A 13,029-nucleotide genomic window follows, 5' to 3' on the forward strand; every position below is an offset into this window, starting at 1 on the left:
TTCGAAATTGAATTCTATTCGTATGTCTTCTGATCTTATTATTTTTCATACTAATATTCGCTCTCTCCATAAAAACCTTGACCAACTAACTTTCTTATTATCCTGTTTCTCATTACCGCCACACATAATAGCTATAAGTGAAACCAAACTAGTTGATAATTATTCTTCAAATATTAACATAGATGGGTATACTTTCATCCATGCACCATCTCTTACTAAAGCAGGAGGCGTAGGTGCGTATATTAGAAATGATGTTACCTATACTGTAACCATAGAAAATAGCATTCGGTACTCTAATTGTGAAAATTTATGGTTTGAAATTTCTTTAGAAAATTTTATAGATAACCTGGTAATCGGTATTATTTACAAATACCCACGCAATGACATCTACGACTTTACGAACTTACTCGAACAATCCCTGTCTAAATTGGCTAATAAAAAATTCCTCATTGTTGGTGATTTTAATATTAATTTATTTTCAGCAACTAACAGCACCCAAGTTGCAAATTACATTAATATGCTTGTGTCACACAATGATATTTCATTAATATCCGAAGCCACAAGAGTCACCCACACCTCAGCCACTCTTATTGACCACATGTACACCAATTTGACACATCTAGAAATTGACTCCTTTGTCGTGCATTCCGATATAACTGACCATTTCCCCATACTTTGTTGTTTAAGAGGCATTAGACCCACAAAAACGAATGAGTGTGTATTGTCAAGAGATATGTCACTGTTCTCAATTGATGCCTTTCGATCTGAGGTACATAACATTATGAATAATCGATTTTCCTCAATTAATATAACTGCTGAGAACTTTGACAACACATTTGACGAATTCATACAGTCATTCGTTAGTACCATCGACCGGCATGCCCCACTTCGACCTCTATCGCGTCGTCAAAAAAGGCTGAGGCTAAAGCCATGGCTAACCAAAGGGTTAATCACTTGTATGAAACACAGAAATAAGTTGTTTAAAACCCATTTTTTACGTGGAACCCCCTTGCAACGCTCATACTTCAAAAAGTATCGCAACACACTTACTTCCGTATTAGACAAAGCGAAGCAAATTCACTACCAAAATCTTATTTCCCAGACCAAGGGTAACCCCAGGTCTACGTGGCAAATCATTAATCAAATCACAACCACAAAAAATAATTCCAAGCATTCGATAGCTGAAGTATGTCTTGAAAATGGCAGTACAGTTAAAGACGGTTGCTTAATCGCAACCGAATTTAATAAGTACTTCTCAACTGCTGGATCTAGCTTGGCAGCCAAGTTTTCTAATGACATGTGTGAATTTAAGCCATTTCTTCGTAACCGTGTTAGTAAATCAGCTTTTATGACTTTGGTCACAGAATCCGAAATGATAGTGGAAATTCTAAACTTGAAGGAGAGAAAGGCAGTTGGGCCGGATAACATTCCTCCCCGCTTCCTGAAATTCGTTGCTGACCCGCTTGCGCCGCTTCTAGTTAAATTGTTCAACTGCTCGCTCTCGCTCGGAATTTTCCCCTCATCCCTCAAAGTTGCTCGTGTAATTCCTCTCTTTAAATCTGGCAATAAAAAACTTGTGTCAAATTACAGGCCAATTTCAATTCTTTCGTCAATTAATAAAATATTTGAACGTCTAATTCATAATAGGCTCAGTAATTTCTTTACAAAATATGACGTGATAAATAAACATCAATTTGGTTTCCAGAGTAATCACTCTACGTCTCATGCAATTTTAGACACCATCTCTTACATTTATGACAAATTAGAAAAAAAAGAATTTGTTAGTGCTATATTTTTAGATCTCAAAAAGGCATTTGATACCGTTAATCACAATATTCTAACCCAAAAGTTATGGCATTATGGTATCAGAGGTATACCAAATAAACTTCTCTACAGTTACTTGAGTGGCAGAACTCAATTCGTTCAAGTAGGAACCCACTGCTCCCCAGTCTTACCAGTGACTCACGGGGTCCCACAGGGTTCGACGTTGGGTCCATTATTATTCCTCGTCTATATAAATGACCTCACCCACTGTTCTTCTTTCTTCGCAAAACTATTCGCTGACGACACTATACTTCTAGATAGTGACAAATCTCTACCAGCTATACAGTCACGAGTGAACTCTGAAATTGTAAAAGTGGTTAATTGGATGAAGGCTAACAAATTGACATTAAATATCGATAAATCTAAGTCTATGCTTATTTCACCAAATAAACATAAAGCCAATCATAATTTATTAATCTGTATTGACAACATTACATTAGAAAAAGTCAATTCTTATAAATATCTGGGCATATATTTAGACAGTCAAATGAAATGGGATATTCATATAACTAACTTGGCTGCTAAGTTATCTAAGTCGGTGGGAATACTGTACAAACTCAGGCATTTTATACCAATTTCAACTTTACGTATGGTTTACCACTCGTTATTCCAAGCCCATATTCAATACGGTATTTCTGCATGGGGCTCCGCTGATAAAACTCTTTTACGCAAAATTGAAATAATGCAGAATAGGGCCATTCGTGCTGTGTCTGGCAGTGGACCTTATGCCCAACTTGATCCAATCTATTATAAACTTCGTATTATTAAAATGGTGGATATTTATAAATTAGAGATATTGAAATTGATGCACCAACATCACAACAAAAAACTCCCTGTTACATTCACTGATTATTTCTTGAAACAAAGCAGCGTGCATTCTTATAGAACACGATCCTCTGCCAGTAGTTCCTATTATGTAACTCATTTTTCAACCAAACGTACTCAAAATTCGATAAAATATACAGGCGTTAAATTATGGAATGCTTTATCCGATAAAATTCGAATTATGAATTACAATTCATTCAAACAAGCTTTGAAAAAATTTTACCTGGATTCCTATGTATCCTTTTAGTCTGCTTCAATAAGTGGTATAGATCCCTTATAAGTATAGTAGTGTACCGTATACAACCCATGTCCCCCACCTTTTGTGTGGCTCGATTTTTCTATAACTGGTCATTCGGTCCAGGATCTCTATTTTACCTAAACGATCGTGACTTTTTTCACCTCTTAATGCCATTGGCATTGTCACCATTTTTCTTTATTGTCCTCACAGAGCACGACCATTATCACTGAGTTTGCATCATTGGAATGAACTTTTCCCATCAAAACTGTTTTTCCTGTCTGAATTGTACTTATATATTTATTTATTTATATATTGCCGTATCAGTACCGATACTTAATCCAACCCGGCTTCCCCTGTTATGGTTGCTGGGAATTCCCCTTCAGTTGCTAAGTTTCTGCAGCGTCCTGCCAGTCAACAATTTCATATTGTGATTGCGATCACCCGAGCATGACGCTGCGAGACTGACATACTGATTTATCGTAAACGCGTTTTTTCTGACTTTTACTCGACACGATGGATATTTGTTCCCATTTAAACATTTCTCTCTCGATTCCCTTCACATTTCTTTTTAAACCATTCTCTTTTGACTTGCTCTCTCGATTCGATTTACGTTTTCTAAATTTCCCCTGAGCTAACTTAATTCTAGATTAATCATTTCTTCCCCGACTCTCTTGATTCCATTCATACTTTTTATTTAAACTTTTCTCATTTGGCTTACTCTCTCGATTCGATTTACGTTTTCCAAATTTTTGCCCTGATCATATATAACTCAACCTTAATCATTTGACGTTTTTTGACGTCATTCAGCTTTAATGGTGTCGCTGACACGATGACTTGATAGTCTTTCGCGGCTCCTCGTTAATTGCAGTCGAAACATTATGTGTCTGTTGTTTTCTTTTGCCTTGATTTACTATGCTTGTGTTGTTCATAATGTTTCTTGCACGACGAAAATAAATTATCTGAATCTGAAAAAAAAAAAAAAATCTCTGAATCACAACCTTTTGTTTAAAGAATATTATGAGATACGACTTAAGAGTCTAAACTTTTATTCGAGAGGGGTGTAACCCAAGCTAATGCAAATGGTATTCATGGTACCAAATGTATCACACACTTTACAGTAATTATAAATTATATTTGAAAATAAAGCACATCAAAAAATGTATTTTTAAAAAACAATTGGTTTTATCTGCAGATACTAGGTTGATATTGAGATTGACCATTTCAATGCTAAATTTTCTTTAGTCAAAAGGCACACTTGATTCGCAAAGATTTGTGAATGCGCACAGTACACCAATTTGTCTAATGTTTTGATTCCATAGGCAGGAGGTTGTGGATCGGTGCTGCTCAGGATGGGATATTTTTGCCTATAAATGCATATTACGTGTTTCACATGAATCTATCGTGCTCAGATTCGACTGTTTTCAAGGTCTGAAGGCTCCAACAGCCTAAATTTATCGGTACACAAGAGAATTTTCAGTGTGGTATGCATGGGTCAGTTGGAGTCACTGACCTCAAGATATCTATAAGCAAGGATAAGATAACCTGGAAGTAACATTCCATAATTTAGAGTAAAAAATGTATCTGCCTCCACAGCCCTTTCAATTGGAAGATATGATGCCTCGGGGGTAATTTCTATCAAATATTTTACAGTATTATGGTTCTAGTGAAAAGGGGTGTACGCGGCTTTTTTTAAAGTGTGGTAAGTCTAGTCGAAAGACACATTAAATGTTTATGCTAACAACTGCAAAGTAATATTGCAACGCATACAAATTAACAGAATTTGTTGAAATGGTCCTGCCTTTTGCCTTTCTTCAAAATCGCCCTTTTACCACCTATTCTCTTCCTCTCTGGAGATGGCGAAAATTCAAATATCGATGGGACATATAAGCAGCTGATAATGGGTTATCTTCCCTTTTTCTTGAAAATAAATTAAACACTAATCATCATTTGACAGTGCCAAGTTTAGTAATAAATTACCTGCTAACTAATAAAACAATCAGACAACACCTTCTGACCATTAATGAAGATTTCTTTCAATTTAAAACGCAACTATGCCTACCAATGGGAGTAGTTTTTAGGATAGAATTTATCTGTGGTTAGGGACAGATTGCAAGGTGCAACATGGTACGATTACCATTCTACGCGGGATTAGTTAGCCAGTTATTTGTTTTAGAAGCATGGACTTGATGGTGGGGGATGTCGTAATCGACCAGCGGTCGTGTGAATCATCCTCAGTGGGAGGAGAGCTGCAATCCCCTCGCACATAACTATCCCCGCATGGGATTGAAACCTGTGAAACTCCCAGGGGGATCAGAGATGCGGTGGCGAGCGTATTCTTAGATGGAGAATTCAAACTCTAGTTATCCATTCAACTTTTCACACTTACTAATAGATTACCTGCTAACTAGAGAAACAATACCTTATTGCAATTATTGATTACGGTAATACCTTACACGAGTCAAGTCTGCAAGTAGGCCTACCAATAACAGTAGTTTGTCATCTGCTTTCCATGGAAATGAGGGAGCTTATGAATATTTAAAAAAAATTGATAACGGCACATTATGACTCACCATCAACGAAGAGCTGTCCGCAAGCAGTGAAACACAAGTGAGATGGCTTCTGGACTTGACACCGAGCAGTCTTGCCAATAGATGATATCCACATTGCGCGACGTTCCGGATCTTTTGAAAACAGTGGAATATAACTGAAGATCCATTTCGTTGTCTATACTATACGTACAGCCAGCGGAACAATACGAAATAACCATTTTCAACAGCCAAACAAAACGGAAACGTATAATCCGACTTGCAACTGACAGGAGCCAAATGGACGTTTTTGTTTTATTGCCGTCCAGTAAACAAGGTCACGTGACCCGTGCAAGTCCTCTATAACAATATTGGTTATACCGTAAATATGTTATACCGGTGGTTCCGTTAGTCGTTGGGTGGTTTCCAACCTTTTATGGCTCGTGGCCCCCTTTCGATGGTTTTTTGCACTCGTGGCCCCTCTGTTCGCCATTCCAAAAAACTAGACATTTTGGATTGTAGTCTACTACAGACAAAAGAAAACCAAAGCTTTTTAGTGTAAAATCAATGGGAATATTGCGCTTGGGACTATCTGACGAGGTTTCCTCTATTAGGCATCGACTTTGATATAGCCTGACAAATTTCGCTGTCAACATCAAGACGGTTCCTAGATTTTCTTTCCTCCGACAGAAACCTGATCTCTGCCAATGTTGCTTACTTGTCAAATCTAACTCGCTTGGCAGCCAAGAAACCGATGTCAATGCCTTTTAACTGGGGATGATTTTTGTCGCGGTGGTTTTGGATTGAGATGGACGTAATCAGTGGTGGAATTCAGCCGTTTCGCACCGCTTCTATAGAACCTTCTCACAGAATTTTATGAGATCAGCGAACCGGTTAGTATTACATGTTAGTGTCAATGAGTTTTTGTAACAGAACCGACTGAAAAATATGACTTTTGTGATGGAACCGGCTGACAAAAAATTTGAATCCCACTACTGGACGTAATGATTCATTGCTCATTACATATATATATATATATATATATATACGAGCAATGCAAGCATTGAGCACATTCTTTCTAATCTCGATTTACTTTTTTAAAGTCAGCGTAACCGTCGTTCCATTTTTGTATTTTGGGCATTAGGACTTTACATATGGGTTTTTGCACCAATGCTACGATACTGGAGGTTGTCTCGCAGTCTAGCAAAACCGCCCCCTTGCAGTTTAGACGGCCTACCAGCGAACTATTTTGATCGGTAGATTTCAAATTCCATTATGATCAAACAATTTACGCATAGAATACACCCTGTGATTGCAAATAACCTATTCAGGTAATGAAACTGCGGTGAACGCCTAAACGGGGAATTTTTTTAAAAGTATGCAAACGAAGTCTCTTTATGATCAACTATTAGCCTTGGGTCGTGGCCTCCCTTGTACAGCTTCGTGGCCCCCTTGTGGTGCCCCCGGCCCCCGGTTGAGAACCACTGGACTGATATACTATTTTATTTATTCCCCTTGGGGTGCCCCCGGCCCCCGGTTGAGAACCACTGGACTGATATACCATTTTATTTATTACTTGTTTAAAAAAAAAACATTCACGCTTACAATTTTAGTCAGTCAAACTAAGTGGAATTACTGTGCAAAATTTTTCCCAAATTTTACCGGGGATTTTTTTTTTTGACCAGTAGAATTACCCTTATTGCCAACTTATTTAATCATCATTTGAACTCAAAATAGCATTCAGGATTCCTACAATGACTTTGCAGGGTTTTAAGTCATTATTTAATACGAAAACAATAAAACAGCCACAATAGAAAAGTAAAATCAAGAAGGTCAACTATCGTCTTCATAAATATCCGCATACCGGAATCAGAAATGATAATATTTTCAGCTTAAAATTGGGACAGTTAATTTTGAAACGGTGACAAGAAAGATCAAAGCCGAATTTAAAGATAAAAATCGGAATAAATCTCGATATTCGACAATTCGTTAAAATTTTTCGATTCGATGAACCCTTGCGATCTGTAACCACGCCAGTAATCTGGCGAAACGCGTGGTAGTCCAAACACTGATGGAATTTAATAAACCTTCATGAATTTAGTAAATAGCACTACTTCACGAAAGCGTGGTGGAATTGACGATTATTTTGAACACCAAACAGTTATCTTTTCCGGATAGTTTCTGCGGTCTGAAAAGTCGAATAAGCGTTTCGACATAGTAAATGCTATGATCTTTGCCATCAAATAATGCTCGGGACTTGCCTTGCACGAAATTCATAACGTGAAAAGATACGTCCAGCGGTGAAAATTGTTTATAACAATTTTAAACCTATTTAGTGTTTTAAGCGATAAGAATTATTTGTTGTAATGAAATACAGTTTGTTTGCCTCTTTCATTTCTTTCGCAAGTGCCGACAATAACACTATCGAATGATTTTGGCAATGGGAGAAACATATTAAATTGTAACAAAAATGAATTAGGTTGTGGAAAAGTGAGAATAATAATAAGGGCGTAACGTGGAACGGCAAACAAAACCGAAGCGCGTGATCCGCGGTGCGTTTGAAGACCACGTATTACCCGTGCGGCCGCACAACTTTTAAAATAATGTGAAGGCCTCCGAAGACGCTCTCCTTTACATTAATGTAAGAAAACAGTTGTAGTATCGGTGAATATTAACCATTTGTTCACGTTCGACTATCGCATTCTTTATGAGTAGAAAATGTTTGTGTTTTGTGAAAGGTTTGCCGCGAATATTTAAAGAGCTAAATAGTGTTCCGCGATATAAAAGTTTGGCAACCACTGCCCTAGATGCTCTAATATTTCTGCGTTGATATTACATAAAATAAATAGGCTACGTGATTTTATTGTCATGCAAGTTGTTTCAATTTTTTATAGAAGTTATACGCTTAGAAAATCCAAAATGAAACTTTTTCCAGATTGAATTAACTTCGTGGGAACAATTAATAGCAGCAGCTACGTTTAGCTTTCATTCTATATAGCGAGTGGTTCACATGCTGAAATATTTCAATTAAATTTGATGCTACGGTCCAGTACCAGTAGTAGGCTATACACCAATTGGTTTGCACCAGGGGTCGGAAACCTTTTGGCGCTCGCGGGCCAAAACTGAGGGGTCATTGGCGGGCCGCACATAATTTTAGAAAGATAAAACCCGAACAGATGATACTCCGAACAGATGATACTTTTCATAATAAAATCAAGCAGTGATACATCTCATAGAATTCCATTTGAATATTTTCAGTGCCATTGAACCCTTTGCACCGGTATGTTAGTCCAATGACATTAAACAACATGATAGGCAACTCTGACGTCACTCCATAAGACTACAGGCGAAACATTATATTTCATGATACGCTCCAATGCACATATTTCTCGTCGCCTTTCGCGTCCGTTTTCCGCTCGCTTTTGCTACTCGGCGTCTTTTTTACGTGTAGTACCTGCCTTTTTGCGCCTGTAACGAAACAAAATAATCTCTATATCTAAGAAGTTTTGCTTACTTGGAAAGCTGGAATAACAGGCAAGCTGTAAAGAGCAATTCTGGACATCATAGACGTTTTTTTTTATCAGAGAAGATTACAAACGCGATAGCGGAAAGATTTGTGTGGAACATTTTGCAGATAATGACAAAGTTCAAAGTTAGTAATTTTAATGTTTGCGCTTAATCATTGAAATTTCATTTAAAGAGGGTGTCATACAAAACTGTGCTGCGATACAATTCCATAACACAAAGTTTGCACCTATCGAACTTGCTTTTGTAGGTGAATTTATTAGACGTATTACATATTCAGTTAATCGTAGCTTACATTGCTGGTACATAATGCATCGTAGATAGGTTTGTTTAAATTTAGGAATTTAGCTCATAGCCCACTAATTAATATTATCTTCTATGCAGGAGGTTGCAGGGCTGAATTCAACTTGCAGCCTTACCGATCACCTGACGATGCTCATTTAGTTTGGCTCGAGCAAGTCTTCTTGAAATGCTTGTGTGGATGGAAACTACCTATATTTTTTGCCTTCCTCCGATTTTAGACAAATTTATTTTGAGGGATTTCGCATATAATTCTCACTGATTGTTGGCTGTTTATAATTCGTATTGATTGTGAATTCTGATTATAACAATGAGTTGAAAATTTTTTTACCTAATTTACTGGCACCTTTTTCTTGTCAATACTCCAAGCTGAGGTAATAAACATGACAATACATTTATGTCATCTGGAAGCAAAATATGCACACTAATTAATAGTTTGGCACATTGAGATAATACATCATGAAAGAAAATACAAGTTAAAGATATGTATGACCATCACATGGTAATTAAAATAAAAAAATTAATAGGGGCTGTGGAGTATGAAAAGTTCAAGACAAAGAAAAGAACAAATGTTCATAGCTCATGAACTCTCAATTTTGCCTCCATTGCTTTGTGAAGGCCAATATATTTCGAGTGGCTGAATTGGTTTACCTTTATGATAGCAACGATTTTGTATTTAATATAGCGAGATTATTTCAATTTAATTGAAGTGATATAATTTCCCAAAGCAATGCTTGAATCGTCTAGAATAGATCAGTGGTGTCAAACTCATGGGTTTTCGAGAGGCGCATTGCATTTTGAAAATTGTAAAAAGAGCCGCAAACAGTTTTTGATAATGTATACTTAAAAGATATTTTTAAGATAGTTTTAGTTTGTGACACATATTGTGATGCAACTAAACAGTTGGATTAAGTTTTATTATTTTCTTCAATTTCAAATGCAATTACATATTAATATTTGCATTCCACTATTATTGCAACATTTGCAAGTTACAGTATTTATTATAAAAAATCGTAAAATTCTATGTACAACCATCAAAATCATTTTTGAACAAGCTTTGATTAAGGAAAGAATAATACATACACTAAAAATAACTTAATCTAAATATATGAACCTAAAATTAACAAAAATACTACAGTATAAACTCAATGTTTTAATAATTACATTTGTCCTGGCGTTTGGCATCTTTTTTGTGTCACCAGCATACTAAGGCCAGTCTGAAATGATTTTATAGTACCAACTCTAACTAACGAGGCCACATGATCATGGGTTTATCTGGATCTGTACGAATGTTTAATTAATTCCAGTAATGCAAAAAAGTTACTTTTATCATTTCATGTATAGATCAGTAAAAAAACAAATGACAGATTTTTTCGACAAGACATTTCGCACTACATTGCGTGGCATAGGATTGCTTGAATTATTATTGATATTGATTTTTAGTAACTAAGTCGTTGTATAATTATATTAATATACAAACACATGGAAATTTTCTGTTCGAAGTTGGTCTTCGAATTTGTCATATTGACTGCTGGCTTATTGTGTTTTTTGATTGTATTGATGGAAATATGACAAATTAAACAATGTGCTTCAGAATTTTGTGAAGAGCAGAAATGTTACAACTCCAATTTTCTTCGAAAATGCCACCTTCTTCATGTACTTTGCGTTTAATTTAATTACTCAAGTGTTTTATTCAAGTATTCTTTTGCTAGCTTGATGTGTATTCTTAATTGGGCCAAAATGTGGACAAAAAAAATTAATATTCCAAAACTACTTTCAGTAAATTGTTTTCTGTGTGAATAATCAATTTCACTTTAGAAGGTTTGAAAAATCTATTACATTTAGATAAAAAAAAAACTTCCAAAATACTATTACAATTATTGTTAAGCGTTCGAGGGCCGCACTGGAAGTTCTCTGGGGCCGCGAGTTTGAGATCCCTGGTCTAGATTGAAGTTGTTCAAAAAATATATGATAGTATTTTATCATGAATGATGATTATACCCCTTCCGGAATTTCTTCTATAGTACTACCAAAAGTTGATGAACCAAATATAACACAGGTGCAGTGAGGTACCCGTAATCCTCATTTCCAAAGCTGTTTTAAGTATGTCTGGCGTGTTTTGTGCCTTTTTACAAATAAGACCGCTTATGCAATCTTACGCTTTGGAATTTTTAGTTATTTTCCTCAAGCCCTGCAGGATGTGGGGGCCATACACAACTCTACCGGAGGGTCAAATGTCTTTGCATGCCTCCATAGGTTGTTTTTCTATTGCAAACATTATATTTCTTGGAATCACACTGTCACTGATATGTCGCCAGACTTCTGATATCTCCCCGTCCGCTATAGTTGTCCTGTGAATAAATAATAGGAAATTGAGATTAGACGAATAGTTGAAAGTTTTGCTTTATGTCGGCTTAATTTCTTGATTGATATACTTACTATTTCTGCTATTGTCTCTTGTACTGCAAGAGTCTCACAATGCTTAGACAGGTTTGTCCACAACTTTCACATCTGAAGAAAGAGAGGAGATTTATTAATTTTCGTTAAGAATAAATAAAGCAGTCTATATGATTTAGAATGGAAAAGCTAATAAATCCAATATCTCATGTTTTATGTAAAAAATATTTTACTGAAGTTGGTATATAAACCAACTAATAAAAGGGTTTAGTCAGAAAATTACAAGCATTCGTGGCTCCAAATACTTGAGAAATCAGACTGTACAATATAGACCGGTATGAGTGAAATGTTAGGTGAACTTGTTAACACTTTGATTCAATACGCAAATAAAAGTGAATGCGCAATAGTATGTTACAATGAGCAGCAATCAACAATGAGTATATATTCTCACTGATTAAAAAAATCTAACTGGAGGTGCATGAACTATTTGAAACCATAAGGGGTAAGTAAATATGTAATTTCGGCAAATGGGCAACTACGTACCGTACTGAATTAATAACTTCGTAGTATTTGACAAAGGCTGGCTTTCCCACATGTACTTAACAGTGCGATGCCCGGGTGTGATATACAACAATAGTATTCACCTTACCTTCTACCGATTTCTTTTTACCCCAACTTTCAAAAATATCATTAAAATCGACAACAACTGTCAAAGCAGGCACCAACACCATTCGTGCTACGCCTTGAAAGCAGCACACATCCGCTCGTTTTCGTCTCGTCAAGTATGTGCATTGGAGCGTGCTATCGAATACGATCTTCGGACAAAAATGCCGGAGTTGCGCATCATGTTGTTTAATGTCATTGGTTAGTCGTTGCTTTGCACTTAGCATCAACTTTCCTGCGTTTTGTTGCCATTTGTCTAGTTATAATCTAAATATATGCTCCTTAAACGAGTAATTGTGAATTATATAGTCTACTTCTTAGGTTATAACACAATTTAGTCTAAAAATATAATCGTCAAAACGGCTGTTTTGTTACTATAATTCAGTGAAACGTCACGGGCCGGACTCCGTGGGCCGGATCCGGGTAGTGGGTTGCCGAATGCCGACCCCTGGTTTACACGATTGGTTTGTGTTGTCGATACGTGCAATAAAATTATATACCGGTACCGGTTCATGAAATATTGGACTACTGTCATTCGTGAATCGTGGATTAGTATAAAATGTTCTTTTACCATATTTTAGGCTATGTCTGTATGTAATACTGAAATATCTGAATATAATATGGGTCTCCTGTAGTTTCGTACCTAACGTACTTCTAGTACGGTAGGCGTAGCATAACAATTTTTTCGCGTGTCAATCCTGACCCCACCATCCAAAAATTACGTCACTACGA

At 36.4% G+C, this 13,029-nt stretch overlaps 2 long non-coding RNA genes across 2 annotated transcripts; both read right to left on the reverse strand.

Moving 5' to 3' along the window:
* Positions 1 to 545: 545 nt before the first annotated feature.
* On the reverse strand, positions 546 to 3,124 carry LOC144421903 (uncharacterized). The gene is made up of 3 exons (XR_013475024.1): positions 2,873 to 3,124; positions 1,956 to 2,123; positions 546 to 1,559 (listed from the first exon to the last, which is right to left on the reverse strand). It is a non-coding gene; the product is annotated as an uncharacterized LOC144421903 (long non-coding RNA).
* A 7,220-nt stretch (positions 3,125 to 10,344) lies between these two features.
* LOC144425193 (uncharacterized) lies at positions 10,345 to 12,495 on the reverse strand. The gene is made up of 3 exons (XR_013477378.1): positions 12,284 to 12,495; positions 11,677 to 11,748; positions 10,345 to 11,588 (listed from the first exon to the last, which is right to left on the reverse strand). It is a non-coding gene; the product is annotated as an uncharacterized LOC144425193 (long non-coding RNA).
* Between the last annotated feature and the right edge of the window lie 534 nt (positions 12,496 to 13,029).

Source organism: Styela clava, chromosome 1 (assembly GCF_964204865.1).
Source record: "Styela clava chromosome 1, kaStyClav1.hap1.2, whole genome shotgun sequence".
Classification (NCBI taxonomy): Eukaryota; Metazoa; Chordata; class Ascidiacea; order Stolidobranchia; family Styelidae; genus Styela; species Styela clava.